Source organism: Rhopilema esculentum, chromosome 15 (genome assembly GCF_057945365.1).
Source record: "Rhopilema esculentum isolate cy_ngs chromosome 15, ASM5794536v1, whole genome shotgun sequence".
Taxonomy (NCBI): domain Eukaryota; kingdom Metazoa; phylum Cnidaria; class Scyphozoa; order Rhizostomeae; family Rhizostomatidae; genus Rhopilema; species Rhopilema esculentum.
In genome coordinates, this window is record NC_142829.1 from 7,538,152 (window position 1) to 7,550,806 (window position 12,655).

At 36.6% G+C, this 12,655-nt stretch overlaps 1 protein-coding gene across 1 annotated transcript in view; it reads right to left on the bottom strand.

Annotated features, from left to right (window-relative positions):
- Positions 1-3,885: 3,885 nt before the first annotated feature.
- The window catches only part of LOC135685448 (cyclin-dependent kinase 8), a 45,361-nt gene continuing 36,591 nt past the window's right edge, over positions 3,886-12,655 (bottom strand). Inside the window, exon 14 of the mRNA XM_065201392.2 lies at positions 3,886-4,734. The gene's annotated coding sequence lies outside the window, so the exon portion shown is untranslated. The remainder of the gene's footprint in view (positions 4,735-12,655) is intronic.

Sequence of the window (12,655 nt, forward strand, 5' to 3'; positions counted from 1 at the left end):
TGGCTTTGGGAAAAATGCATATTTCATAATGGTTGTAGAAACAAAGAAAAGCTTTTTCTAGTTTCCAGCAACGAAAAAGTAAAAATTGAGTGCTAAGGGATAGTTAAGGGTGAAGATTAGGGATTGAGGGCGATTGTCTATTACACAGTTTACGTTCAGTTGCTCTGACGGTAACGGCAAAAAAAGAAAGGTGACGTTTGACGATACCGTAAATAATTGGCTCCCTTCGAAAAAGCCACTTCTCGAATAAGCCCCCAACCTAGAACTACAAACTGTTCACAAGCCCCCCCCCCCCCCCCCCTCTCGCATAAGTTTCAGTTTTACAACTTGCGTAATCAAAGAGTTTTTGTGCGATAGCCAGCAATGGACTAGGTATAAGTACCTCAGTCTAAATAAAGCCTTTAGTGAAGTTTTAAAACTAGGTCTACATTTCACTTTATCTAGCACTTCAGATTACACCAGGAAACCAAGTTTCAGTTAGAATAGTTACAAAGTTACAGTGCAAGACCCAATATAGGACTGGGTAGAAGAACCATATGAAGACGTGTTGTCGAGACAAGAAGAACAAGCAGCCAGGCAGTGGCTGAATGACTCATGATGATGATGACAAGAACCATAGTTTAAAAATTGCTTTTATGAAATTTTTAAAGCTTTTTTGCATCCCATTTTATCCAGCACGTCAAATAACGCCAGAAAAAAGTTTCAGCTTTATAACTTGCAATGTTAAGAAGGTTGTAGTGCTATACCAGAAAGAGGACTGGGTACCAGTACCCCAGTCCAAAAATAGCTATTGGGGGCTTTTTTGAAGCTTGATATGAACTTCATCGTATTCAGCATATTGGATTGTGTACTTGTACCAAACTTCATGCTATTATCATAACATGCACAATTCTACTGCTATGCGTCTGCACTATCAGGAAACTCGAGAAAGCAAGTTGTTTGACAAAACGAAAAGTTTCCACAGCAATAACTTTTTGCATATAGGTCAGATCACATTGCTCTTTTTAAATCTTTTGCTCAATTTTACATGTTCTTTCCGATAGTATCATCAGATTTATCATCGATAGTATCGAAAGTTGAAATTTTGCTGACCGTGCATTTTTCATGCTTCCGGAAACGCAACTTCCGGTCATTTGCTAGAATGTTCCCAGGGCTTAAAATGATCAGTGGCCTTTACTCTTATAATTTAAACTTTAAAAACTTCGGTTACCCAGTTTGCTAGAATGTTATGCAAAATTCCCTGTCTATCGGTTTGTTGACTTTTGCCATCTGAGGTTGCCTTCTGAGGATGCAACTTAAACTTTTCTTTCTGGAGCATTCTTTAAGTGAACACCAGGATGCATATTTTGGACTTGGAAGGCATCAATGTAAACAGACCCCGTAAACATGATATTTTTATATATCTTTAAAATGTACAAACACAATGAAAAAAAGATGAAAGTGATCCTACAAATACAAAGTGATTTACAGAAGTAGACGGGGGTGGGGTTTCTAATATAACGTTGTGAAATTGCTCGGCGAAATCTGCCCTGATAAACTTCTAAATTGGTTATCTTGAATAAATAAAGTTAAAATGGATAAAACCAAGTGCATTCTGTAGCATCTATCTATCCATTAGAAATTCATATTTCGGCTTTGCAAAACAAAAGGCCTTAAGGTTGCTTTCCGTTCTAAAGCCGAAAGGAGGCCTACGATGGTGCTGCGCTATGTCGCCTTTGAAATTAATATTCGTGGTTACTGTAGCTTTTCAAGAGTTGTTAATGGCTACGGCTCGCTGGTCTGGAGTGCTGGAGTCACTTGCAAACGTTGTTTTAAAACATAAGCTTTTGCAATTGTTACTTTTACAATAAAAGTGTTCGGGGCCAAAATCGAATGACTTTGGTCTTCTTCGTTCACGTGACTTTCTCAGACCTCTTTTCCGCCAAAGAGGAAAGCACATAGTTCACTGGAAAACTATTGTTAAGTAGAGGGAAATCCGAAATCAGTCATGTTGCGTGCGGGCAGCAAGTGCATACGAAAAAGACAAAGTCTTCGTCTTTTGCGACAAAAATTTTCTGTGTGCGCTAGGCTTTATTGGGACATTATATAGAAATATTAATTAAAGCATAGTGTGTTTTGATCGATTGAAGCAAGCCAGTGATCTCTTTCAAGTAGATGACTCTATGGCGAACATCAGAGCTAAAAATCAATGCCTAGGCCGGTTTTGGACATGATGTGGTGTTAGGTTAGCATGTTAACATACTGGCAAGTCAAAACGATACTTAAATAAACGGGTAAAATGGTGCATATTCGTAACGTAAGAGGAAAATGGTCAGGCTCAGGCAAGCAAAGCCGATGAGCAGGTCATCGACATACAGCGTCCAATTGGCTTATTTGAACAACAATTATAAAATTTAGCTTTTAATCTTAGGATGGTTGTGTGACCATGAACAAAGTTTGATGTGCGATTCATGGTTATTACGTCTGGGTGAACAGAAGAAATTTCCTGCCGGTGTTAAGAAGAGCAATTTCAATTCTCGAGTTTCAAAGCTATTTTAATACTACCAAGCCAACACATAAGACAGGCTATAGTCATGCAATTATGAGATCAAAACATGCAATTATGGATAATATCTTTGACCTTATGGAAGCAATACCAATGGAAGTATTTATAAAAAATTTTTTGGTCAGCAACACAACGCCGATGAGACGAGGTTGGAGAGTCTTTGTAAGAATAGAACTTTTGATGAGGCAAATTGATATTTCGAGTCTCCTCTTTTAAGGAAGACCAAAAGAAGATTTAGAAGCACCTCTCAAAAAATGAGAGTAGTTCCCCCAAAGAAATATAATTGCAATTAAAAGTACGAAACTGGATTATGGTGCAATAGTCTGAATAGCAAAAGAGCCAATTTTACTTCTATTGATCTTTAAAAAGAAATTAGGTGAGTGTTTAATTCAAAAAAATTACAGATGACAGGTTCTGAAAACTCGAGGCAAATTTTAGAGAATAAAGGAGTTATATGCATACGCATTCTTTTTTTAACAGCACTAAGTTTGCTTTGACTGAAATATACTGAAAACTTCACATGATTAGAGAACTTTACGAGCATGGTGCACCGAGCCGGCTATGAAGAGAAAATGATTCCAGAAGCACTTGTACTGTTTTTCATTTGGCAACTTCCTTTAAGACCACAAGACAAGGCCTGGTAACTATGAAACAATCCTTTTATAAATTTATATTCGTCTTATTAAAGACCTCTGCCCAACCGGCATGCTTAGCGGCAGCTATCTTGAGAAATTGAATGTGTTTTGTATTTTCATGCAGTACGATATTAGGCCGGTTTCGAAAATGTAATCGCAAAGCATGCCGGTTGCGCAAGAGCCTTTAAAGTATTCCCTTTTGTGAGCTACCAGATCTCCAAAGGTCCATTTTAACAATACTAAAGCTAGCCGTGATTACCCAGCTGTTAATTCTCATAAACTGAATTTTCACCTTATCGGATTCTTTGAATTAAAGCTGATCTTTTCAACGATTCTCTTCCACCTGATATTTTTAGACATTCCCATGGCAACATTTTAATGTGAGGAACTTCATGATGCTATTTCAAGTATTAAATTTTGGAAACCATAAGATACAAAATCTCTTTAGGGCGTTACATATTACACAATCCAAGAGAATCAAGACATTTCTCTTCAATAGAAACCTTTTAGATTATGAATACACTAATACACCCGTTTACGAACACCTGGAAACAAGGGACAATCTTTTCCCTTCGAGTTTCTGCAGATAAACCAATGCATTCCTACGCCTTCTAACAACGGAGATGAACCTTGGCCGAAGAGTTTAGCGATGTAAAGGCTTTTTTTGCTCATGTTTAGGACCCTTGAATCAAAAAATTACCAAGCTAAATCAAGAGTTTTAGTATTCCACTCATGTAGCCATATAGGCACATAGGGCTAATAACACCACACAGAATTTTAACTCAAGGTAACCTGTTATACGACAAGCTAAAATATTAAACCATAAAAAAGAAAATTATGCTCACATAAACTCTAGTTTTTTACAATAAGAATGGCCACTTCAAAACAGATATGTTTTTAAAACGATGCCCGGTGTGACCCAGTGATCACGTTTATCAAGATTTTAGCGATAACACAGTAAATGCAGAGATTTCAAGCAATGTATAGATTAGGTAAATGTAAATAAATTTTCCTCATCAAGTATAATTTAATTCTTGAAATGGGAAATTTTGAAAACAATACATGCCAAACTTATTTTGTGATTTGAAAGATAAAAAACTGTAGAACATTTAAAAAGACTATTAAATTATTAACGACATATGGAGAATTTACTAGAACTGTCGGGTGATGTTTATAGTTTAATGGAAAATGCTTCATGGAAATCTAGAGAAAGACATGCTTAAATTCAACGAAAACTGCTCTTTTCAGTTAAGCACCAAATATGTTAAGACTGATTTAAAAAAACCAAAATTCGCTGATTTTAATAGCCTCAATGGAACCAACTGTAGAAAGCATAATTTCCAAAGTGACAATAATATTAAGTATTTTGTTAATGATTTAATGTACGGTGTAAGCCCTTCCACAACACGTAATATCAACATACTTGGCAGTGTCTTGCTGGAAGCGAGGTCAGAAGGTTTGCTTTCCAATTTCTCTCACAGTTGTTTTGATTTTAAGCGAAACAGTACAATTCTTGCCAAAATGCTATCTTTCCAAATGATGGTGCAACATGACCTGAAAATGATGAACGTTTGTCATAATTCATCGTGTAATAGAATATTCACAGAAGAGGTTCGTGTTGCCAAATAAAGTGGGGCGTTCTAAATATCAATTCGGGTGCTTTATTGGCGCAAAAATCAAGACAACAGAATTTGGGGGTTAGCAAAGCCCATATTAAGCCAGGGGTCCCACTATCGGGAAGACTTGGGTGCACGTGTCCATTCCAATTTCCAGAGCTCCAATTTAATTTAGGCTGAAGACCTTGTCAGCCTTTCTGCTCTCTTTAAAGAAATGATTTCTAAACAAAATTAACTATTGACAAAATCAAGCATTTAAAAAAGGTGCTTTCAAAAGATGAGATAATTGTACAATATCTTAAATTCAGTCACATCCAGTTTTAAGTGGACAGTTGATGTGATTTCATAAAAAATCAAAATAGACCATAATTATTCTAAAAGTGATTAATTAATTTGCATAAGCTTGAATGGAAATAGAGCTGGGAAAAAGACACGATGTCCACTTTCTTCTGCTTATGTGCATCTTATAGTTTATCTTGGGTTGCAACAGACTGCCGACTGCTGTTGGTAGGGAAGAAGAAGAATTTGCTGCTTCATGCACAATAAGGCATTAAGGCATTCGACTGTCTATACGCGATAACACGAGGCATAAACCAATGCATGCACCAATGCATGTAGCCACGAAAGTAGTTATGAATACCGCAAATGAAATTTGCAGTTACCGAAGCGTTTTCGTGTCTGTGATTAGCAGAGTTGTTATAACCTTCTATTGTATCCGCAGCTGGTCTTCCTCCCAAACTAAATTATTGGAAGGTTCCCAGAGTAAGGTCTAAATTAATTGCAGACAACACGATATATACCATGCGTGCATGGCGCTAATTAAAGTCTATATGAAGACACCCGGCAAAGCATTGTGCATTTCGTTCGCGTGTTATCAAAAAAAACAGGTGAGATTTCCAGAAATAAGATAAAGTCTTGAGTTTCAGGCACTGCCATACAGATCTATAGATATCTGTTCACTAAAGCATGTTCTTACAACAAGGCGAGTAGAATCAGTTCGAATTTTGACTGGACAGTGATGTAGCAACAGGATACCAGAGCGGGGATCAAACTTTCAAAGAGATCGTTGGGATTGTAGTCAGTAGTGCAGTGGGAATCGATTTATTTAGGGGGAGGGGGGTTAAAGATTCCTACGAATTTTGACACCCAAGCGACATTTTCGTATTTCCTTAACGTCTAGTTTCTCTCCCTAAGGCCAAATGCTGCATTTTAGAAATGTTTAAGCGGGCAACCTTTAAGATTATTTGATTTTCCTGTTACATTTGATTACAAAAAAATCAGAATATATATCTTTGTTTTAACCATCTATTATGTTTTGCTTCCAAGCAAAGTTTCAATACAAGAACAACAGCATTTATTTAATAAAGTTTTGAAAAAGTAGAAATACGTTCTTATATTGTTACTTAGCGGCCATATCATTGGACATCTGGACAGCTCAAATGTCAATATACGTTGCATAAATAAAGTTGTCTTTAATCAAAATTTCATAATACTAATCATAACTGAAATATGTTTAAAACAAGAAGGGAGCAGAGGTGGCGCCAGAAATCTTTCGACAGAGGGGTTGGAGCTTCCGACAGGGGGCTAAAATGATTAAAATATGCAGTTTTCGTACGTTATTTTGTCAAATTTGCTCCGACAATAACCTAAAATTTCCTCCGATGGGGGGGCTAGATGCTTTCGACGGAGGGACTGTAGCCCCCCAGCCCTCCCCTGGTGCCCCCACTGGACAGTAGATGACATATCGGCATACGACAGTAGATGACGTATGGGCAATAGAGTGACACTGGGAGACGGAGACGGTTCGAGGAAACATGATGAATAACGGGATGGAACTGGGACAAAATGACAGTGGGCGACAAAACACGAAACAGTTTTGCATCATGTTTTAAATTAACATTCGATTCGTGATAAAGAACTACGTCGCATAAGGCCGGCTCGTGCTGGGTGTATGTTGATATGATCATTGGAGAACGCCGAGGCTCTTGTGCACGAAGGTTAATGTCTTCAGATTCGATTACAATTAGCTCGATTATTAATTAATTATGTTGGCGATGACAAGACAGTTCTATGCAAGTCTGACCTCAAGTTGTTGCACAAGATCTTTTTTTTACTGGACAGGAGGAAAAATGTTAAAATTATGTTTTGTAAATTATTTGCATTAAACTCCAATTAAGTTTGAAGTGACTTTTTTTATGAAAAATCGAAGAGTTTAAAGTTGGGAATTTGTTGATGAGTTTTGGGCTTGGGGCGAGTGAAGTTTCCCTCATCTCATAATGGCGTTAGTAAGGGTAATTGAATGATTCACAATTAGGTTAAACTCGAATTTGTTAATTTTTACTTAGAGGGTGTGCCATCCCAGTGAGCATTTGGTTCAGAACAGCCAAAAAGCAATTTTTTTACAATTTCAAAAACGGCAAATCAAAAAAGCGTTTTTAGCAGTGGCGGTTCGCTACGAAAAGAACCTTTTACATGTGCCACTTTCCAATGACACTTAATGAAAGATAGTGAACCACTTTTTATGACAACACTTCCATCTCCAATTTTGACCTTACCCTGGCAGAATTAGAAGTCGACGTCTATGTCTGTAATCATTTTTGGAAGCCCGCACTCTTGCTTTAGAGTCAGTATGAACTTACTCGTCAATTGTCAACTTTTTAAAAAATATCAGGATTTCTCTTGATATTATTACTTCACAAGTACAAGGTGATTATTTTTCTTTTGCATTTTCTATAAAGACATACGCAGAGAGAAAAGATTCGATTACACAACCCACAAAAAACCGTTCATCTGGGTATTGGCTAAAATAAGCGGCATTTCACCGTAAGCCGAAGAAAAGCTTTCAGGTTGTAACAATATATTTGACGAAAGTATTATCAACCAACTGACGTAGCGACCTCTTTGGCAACAGGAGGTTCTGGGAACGTGGCAGATCAACGAAGTGTGCTATCTGAGGTGTTTCCGATATCACCAACGCAGATGTTTAAGATATTTCTTCGATACTCTATTGGATGGAATTAACACAGCAAAAATATAGCAACTTTCCGAATTTCATTCAGACAAAAGAATTGCTCTTCAAGCTTTTATATGGTCGGACAGGACATGCAAATCTCCACAGCACCTCACGAGTGAGTTGCATATTTTGGATATCAAACATGACAACCCCACAATGGACAGCTCTTCTTGCAAAGACCACTAACCAGTACTAAACAACATATTCTAATTTTATCAAAAAATATTAATGAAGAAAACAAATAGGAACTTTGAATAGTTTCTTTTCAGCTTGAAGTGAGCACTGCAACGCCTCAAGTTATTTACCATAACCGCCTTTAACCAACTTCCCATTCACAAGCAAACATGTTTGATGTTTACTTTAATATACCGACCAAAACACGCAAATTGATGCATGTTCAATAGAATACCACGATGAAATTGAAAAACAAAACGATTTGGTCAACAACAGCTATTGTTGAACGTGTCCTTGGCAAGTAAAACTGAAGAAATTTAACGATCTGTTATTAATTTCAGTAAATGCGTGCATCCACTTCATGAATAGCATTCTAGTTTGTCAAAGTACAACAAAATGCAGGCGCTATTGCGGTCGACCATTCGAAAACCACAATGCGGATGTCGGCTTTTCTGCAACTGCAACAGAGTCATCAACATAGAGTCACTCGAGGAGTTTCCTGAACGACTGTGCATTAAGTTGCAAGCATAGCAAAGCCAGCACAACACATAGAGAATAGGTCGTTGTTTAGAATTCCGTGCTTGCCATCTTGCAAAAAACAAGCTATCTCTCAGCAAACGAGAATTAATGAAAGAGAAAACGGAAAATTCAAACAAAATACACTAGTTACATGTTACATAATAGTGAAATGCTAGGTCTGGTATTTTGGTATCTCCGACCATGTAATGCTAAACCCTGGATGCACCGAAAATTCTCCGATCTTAAAAGGTGGAAACTAACGGCCTATCACCACCTAAATGCGTACATGAAGTTGCTATCTACGTCGCCACTTGCTGTAATCTTGCTTAACATGAATACTTTGGCGTCAGTTGTGAACGATAACAGAACCCCGCCAAAACTGATATCACGGGTCATGACACTACCTCACACCTTGCAATAGAGATTTCTCGCGATTCAGTAGTTCAGGCAGACAAAGCCATATTTCCATGAAACCAAAAGCGACCTGCAAATAGCCTCCATAATTATAATGGGTGAATCACGAAGATAACCGAAGAAGATAAAGGCGTTTCTAGCATGTACTTATCTTGTTCAAAGCCTTTTAGACGCAAAACTATAGTTATAAACATTATGCTATCACAGATGGTTTAAAATGTGCGGATACTTAGTTGAGATGAAAGTAAGTAACGGTTGCTAAAGTGAAAACAAATTCAGCATGCTCTGTCGTCCTACTGGCTTTTAAGAATTAAATTCAATCTTACTTTTTCCCTTTCTATCCTGACAAACAGACCAATAAGGCTGACAGTAAATTATACATTCATTTAAAACAGTATCCTTTACTCTTTTTTAAAATGACAATTTGGTAAGAACACGAGCCTCAAAACTGGTTAAAAGTTAAGAACACATCAAGAACGAGCTAAGTCTGAGGTACTTGAAAATGTAATTTCGAAAAACGTTATAAAAACTCCTTAAAATTCAAGTGCAAAAGGGGTTTTTTTCATCTACGGTTGCTTTGTCGGTGAATTTTCAAACTTGTCGGCATATAAAGGATGGCTCACTCACTTTCTTGCCATGTCGGGCATCGAGCTCAATAACAAGACAAACGCAGCCTCAAAGTTTGGGAAAAATTAAGAACAGCCAGTATGAACATTATTTTTCCGGTTCTTATAAAAAAGAGTGTAGTTCTAGCAGCTGCGAGAATTTACTTAAGAGCCAAAATCTTTGATTGCTACAGTTGCCAGAACTCAATCATTTATCCAATTAGAAACCAATCAAAACACAGTTGGCCATTCAGGGGCTCACACAAGACAGTTTTCAATTAACGCCTTTCAAAACAGTATTATGATCCTTTATCTATCTAATTATGATCAACTCAGCAGGAAAAGCATTCCACGGCCATTTTTGCGTAGGTTTCAAAGCAGCAAGAACAATATGACTTGATCGTTACTGTCACTTAATTGAAGCTGTATTCGAATTCATTCATTTCAGCTTGACGTAAAATGAAAAGCTGCAAGCAAACAAGTTTCGCACTAATCTCGCACCTTGGCGTGAGCAGCTCACAAAATGACGTCACAGGAATGAACGAGAGTATACAGTCATACGGTGGAAATCAAATACCTTTTAGCCGGGACTGCAAAACTCGAAATAAACTAAACACAAAGATTTGCGTCTGCAAACAACACAAAACGAAATCCTTTAGAATGTATCCGAAAAGTACACAAAATTGAGTATCAACCTGCAAAACCAAAATGCTAGAATACTCAACTGATTTTGCATTCGTATTGGTAGAGATGCTAATTGGAAACTGCCTCTTAAGATTTGCAGAGCCAGCAAGTTAAGTGTGGCAGCGATTAAAAAAAGATTGCATTTGTTAACGTAAATTCTATGAATTTTTTCGCATTTCTTCCCGGTGATACTTTGTCCTATCTGCCTTATTCAAATTGTCTTGGTATCTTTTGAATAAAATTCTCTAAGAAATGGGATTTAAGTAAAATCAGCTATGGTTTGGTCTTCGCGCTTTGACAGGAACAAAGAAAATTTCAAGCACAACAGTGAATTCCTCTCACTTTTCAATTGATGTATTTATTGATGTTTTCAATTCAAGTAATGTATTTATTTGCCTTCCTCAAAAATATCGAATTGTTGGATAATCTTCCCCGGCTTAAAGCCATCTAACGTAATGTTTTCTGGGCTCTGTCTTTTTGTAATTACAAGTAATTCCTCAAGTACAGTATTGGTTTTTTAAAAAGTTAGTTTTTCGGCTACGAGCTCCTACAATTCGTTAATCTGATTTTCATGAATGTAGGTTATGTCGTTCATAGTTGACTGTTCTTTAATTATGTTTGGCTTTTTAAAAAGATTCCAAAATTACAAATATGCAATTACAAAATATGCAAAATTATGCAAAAATTATGCCAACTTAAGAAATTATGTGTAGTGGCAATGTGTGACTGCGTGGAAGGTTATTTGAGGTTTGTTGAGACAACTCGAGACACAGAACCAGAAAATGATGCTCTTTTATCTCTAACTTGAAAAATTTATCGTTTTAAGAAATTTAGTGATTAATCAAAAGAGAAAGGAAGCTTTTACGTTTCAAATTCGTCAATGACAGCTATTTCATCATTGTTTTCATTTATTCTGCAGCAGTGTGTCGCGCTGTTCATTGGCAATTGTTTGTTGAATTTCAAGGGTCCTAGAAATTAGAGAAGCTTGGCAAATTAGTACAACTGATCACTAGCAAGTAAGAGACGTCCTTTGTTACGAAAGGAAAACTTACTGAAATATAAATTTTGTTCTTTGTTTCGATAAACCAATGAACTGCGGGACGTACTGCCTTTAATGTTGAAAAGTTACTGTGGGATCTTCATTTAGTGTTGAAGCCTACGTCATTTTATCTGTCTTATTAAATTTCTGTCTTTTTTGCTTTTACCAAATATCCTGTGTTTATAGAACGGGTTTTTTATGAAAAGTTGCGGTGGGATTTCTAGGTCCTGAGTGTTTATAAGAAAAGAAAGCGTAATACTGCAAATTTATTCGAAATATGCCAAAATATGCTAAATTTAGAAAACACGACAAACACAGAATTTACAAAGGACCTTCAAAATATGTCATAAATGCCAAATTTGGCATACACTGTACCAATATGGCAGCCTTGGTCCCATACGACATTGCAACAAATTTTTATGCTTTAAATGATTTAATTTCATACTGTAAATGTCTGTTAAATTTGCAACATAATTGCTTGATGACGTGTTTCTAACTTTGACTTAACAATTTAATGCAAGATCTTGTCTTCAAAGCAAGTTTTCATAGAAGCTTGCAACGGGACTAACATTGAAATGCTCTGCTTTCATTCTACATACTCAAGGCGTGCAGTAGACCTTTGGCAAATCGGCCTGCGTTAGGCAACTTCCCATGCTTGTTTTCTTTGGAACCAAATTTGATATTACAATCGCTGATTCTATCGTTAACTCGTTAAAATATAATATAAACTAGCCATCGAGAAAAAGTATCAAGTAACAAGAAAATATAAACTAGCTATCTAAAACGTCTAGATTGCACTTGAAAATATTTAGGGGGAAAATCAACTGCGTAGATTCTGATTTATTTCCTAACAATATATCTTTAATTTCAGCATGAAGAAACAACTTCTTGAATTCACATTTTAACTTTACTCCTTAAATACCTCTCTATCAGAAAAGAAACCAGTTTGTTCTAATTGTTAAGCCCTGGCCAAATGGTGCAATATTTGGTTCAACCTTTGCTTGCTAACTGAATTGCACGCAGAATTTCGGTGGTTTGTCAAACGATGCAACATTGTTTTCAAAGATGCAACAAACGAACCAAATTTCAATCAAAGAGAAAGGATTAGACGAATCTGTGTATAAAAGACGACTTGAAACTATTGAAAAAGCAAAGCAAAAAAATGAATTTAACATCTTTTCAAGAACCACATGCATTTGACAGAGGTTGGAAGCGACTAGGAGATCTTCAATACCTCCACAAAATCAAGTTCGAGCTCATCTTGGGTCACTGCCCAGATATAACATTGATTTTTTAAACTTTCAATTTCCTTTGGTACGTCTCTAAAATTTTAAGTAAAATGAACATATGTTTTGCCTTAGAGCATGGTTGTTGACTGAAGTGGGCGGGTACTGATAAGAAAATGTGTTAA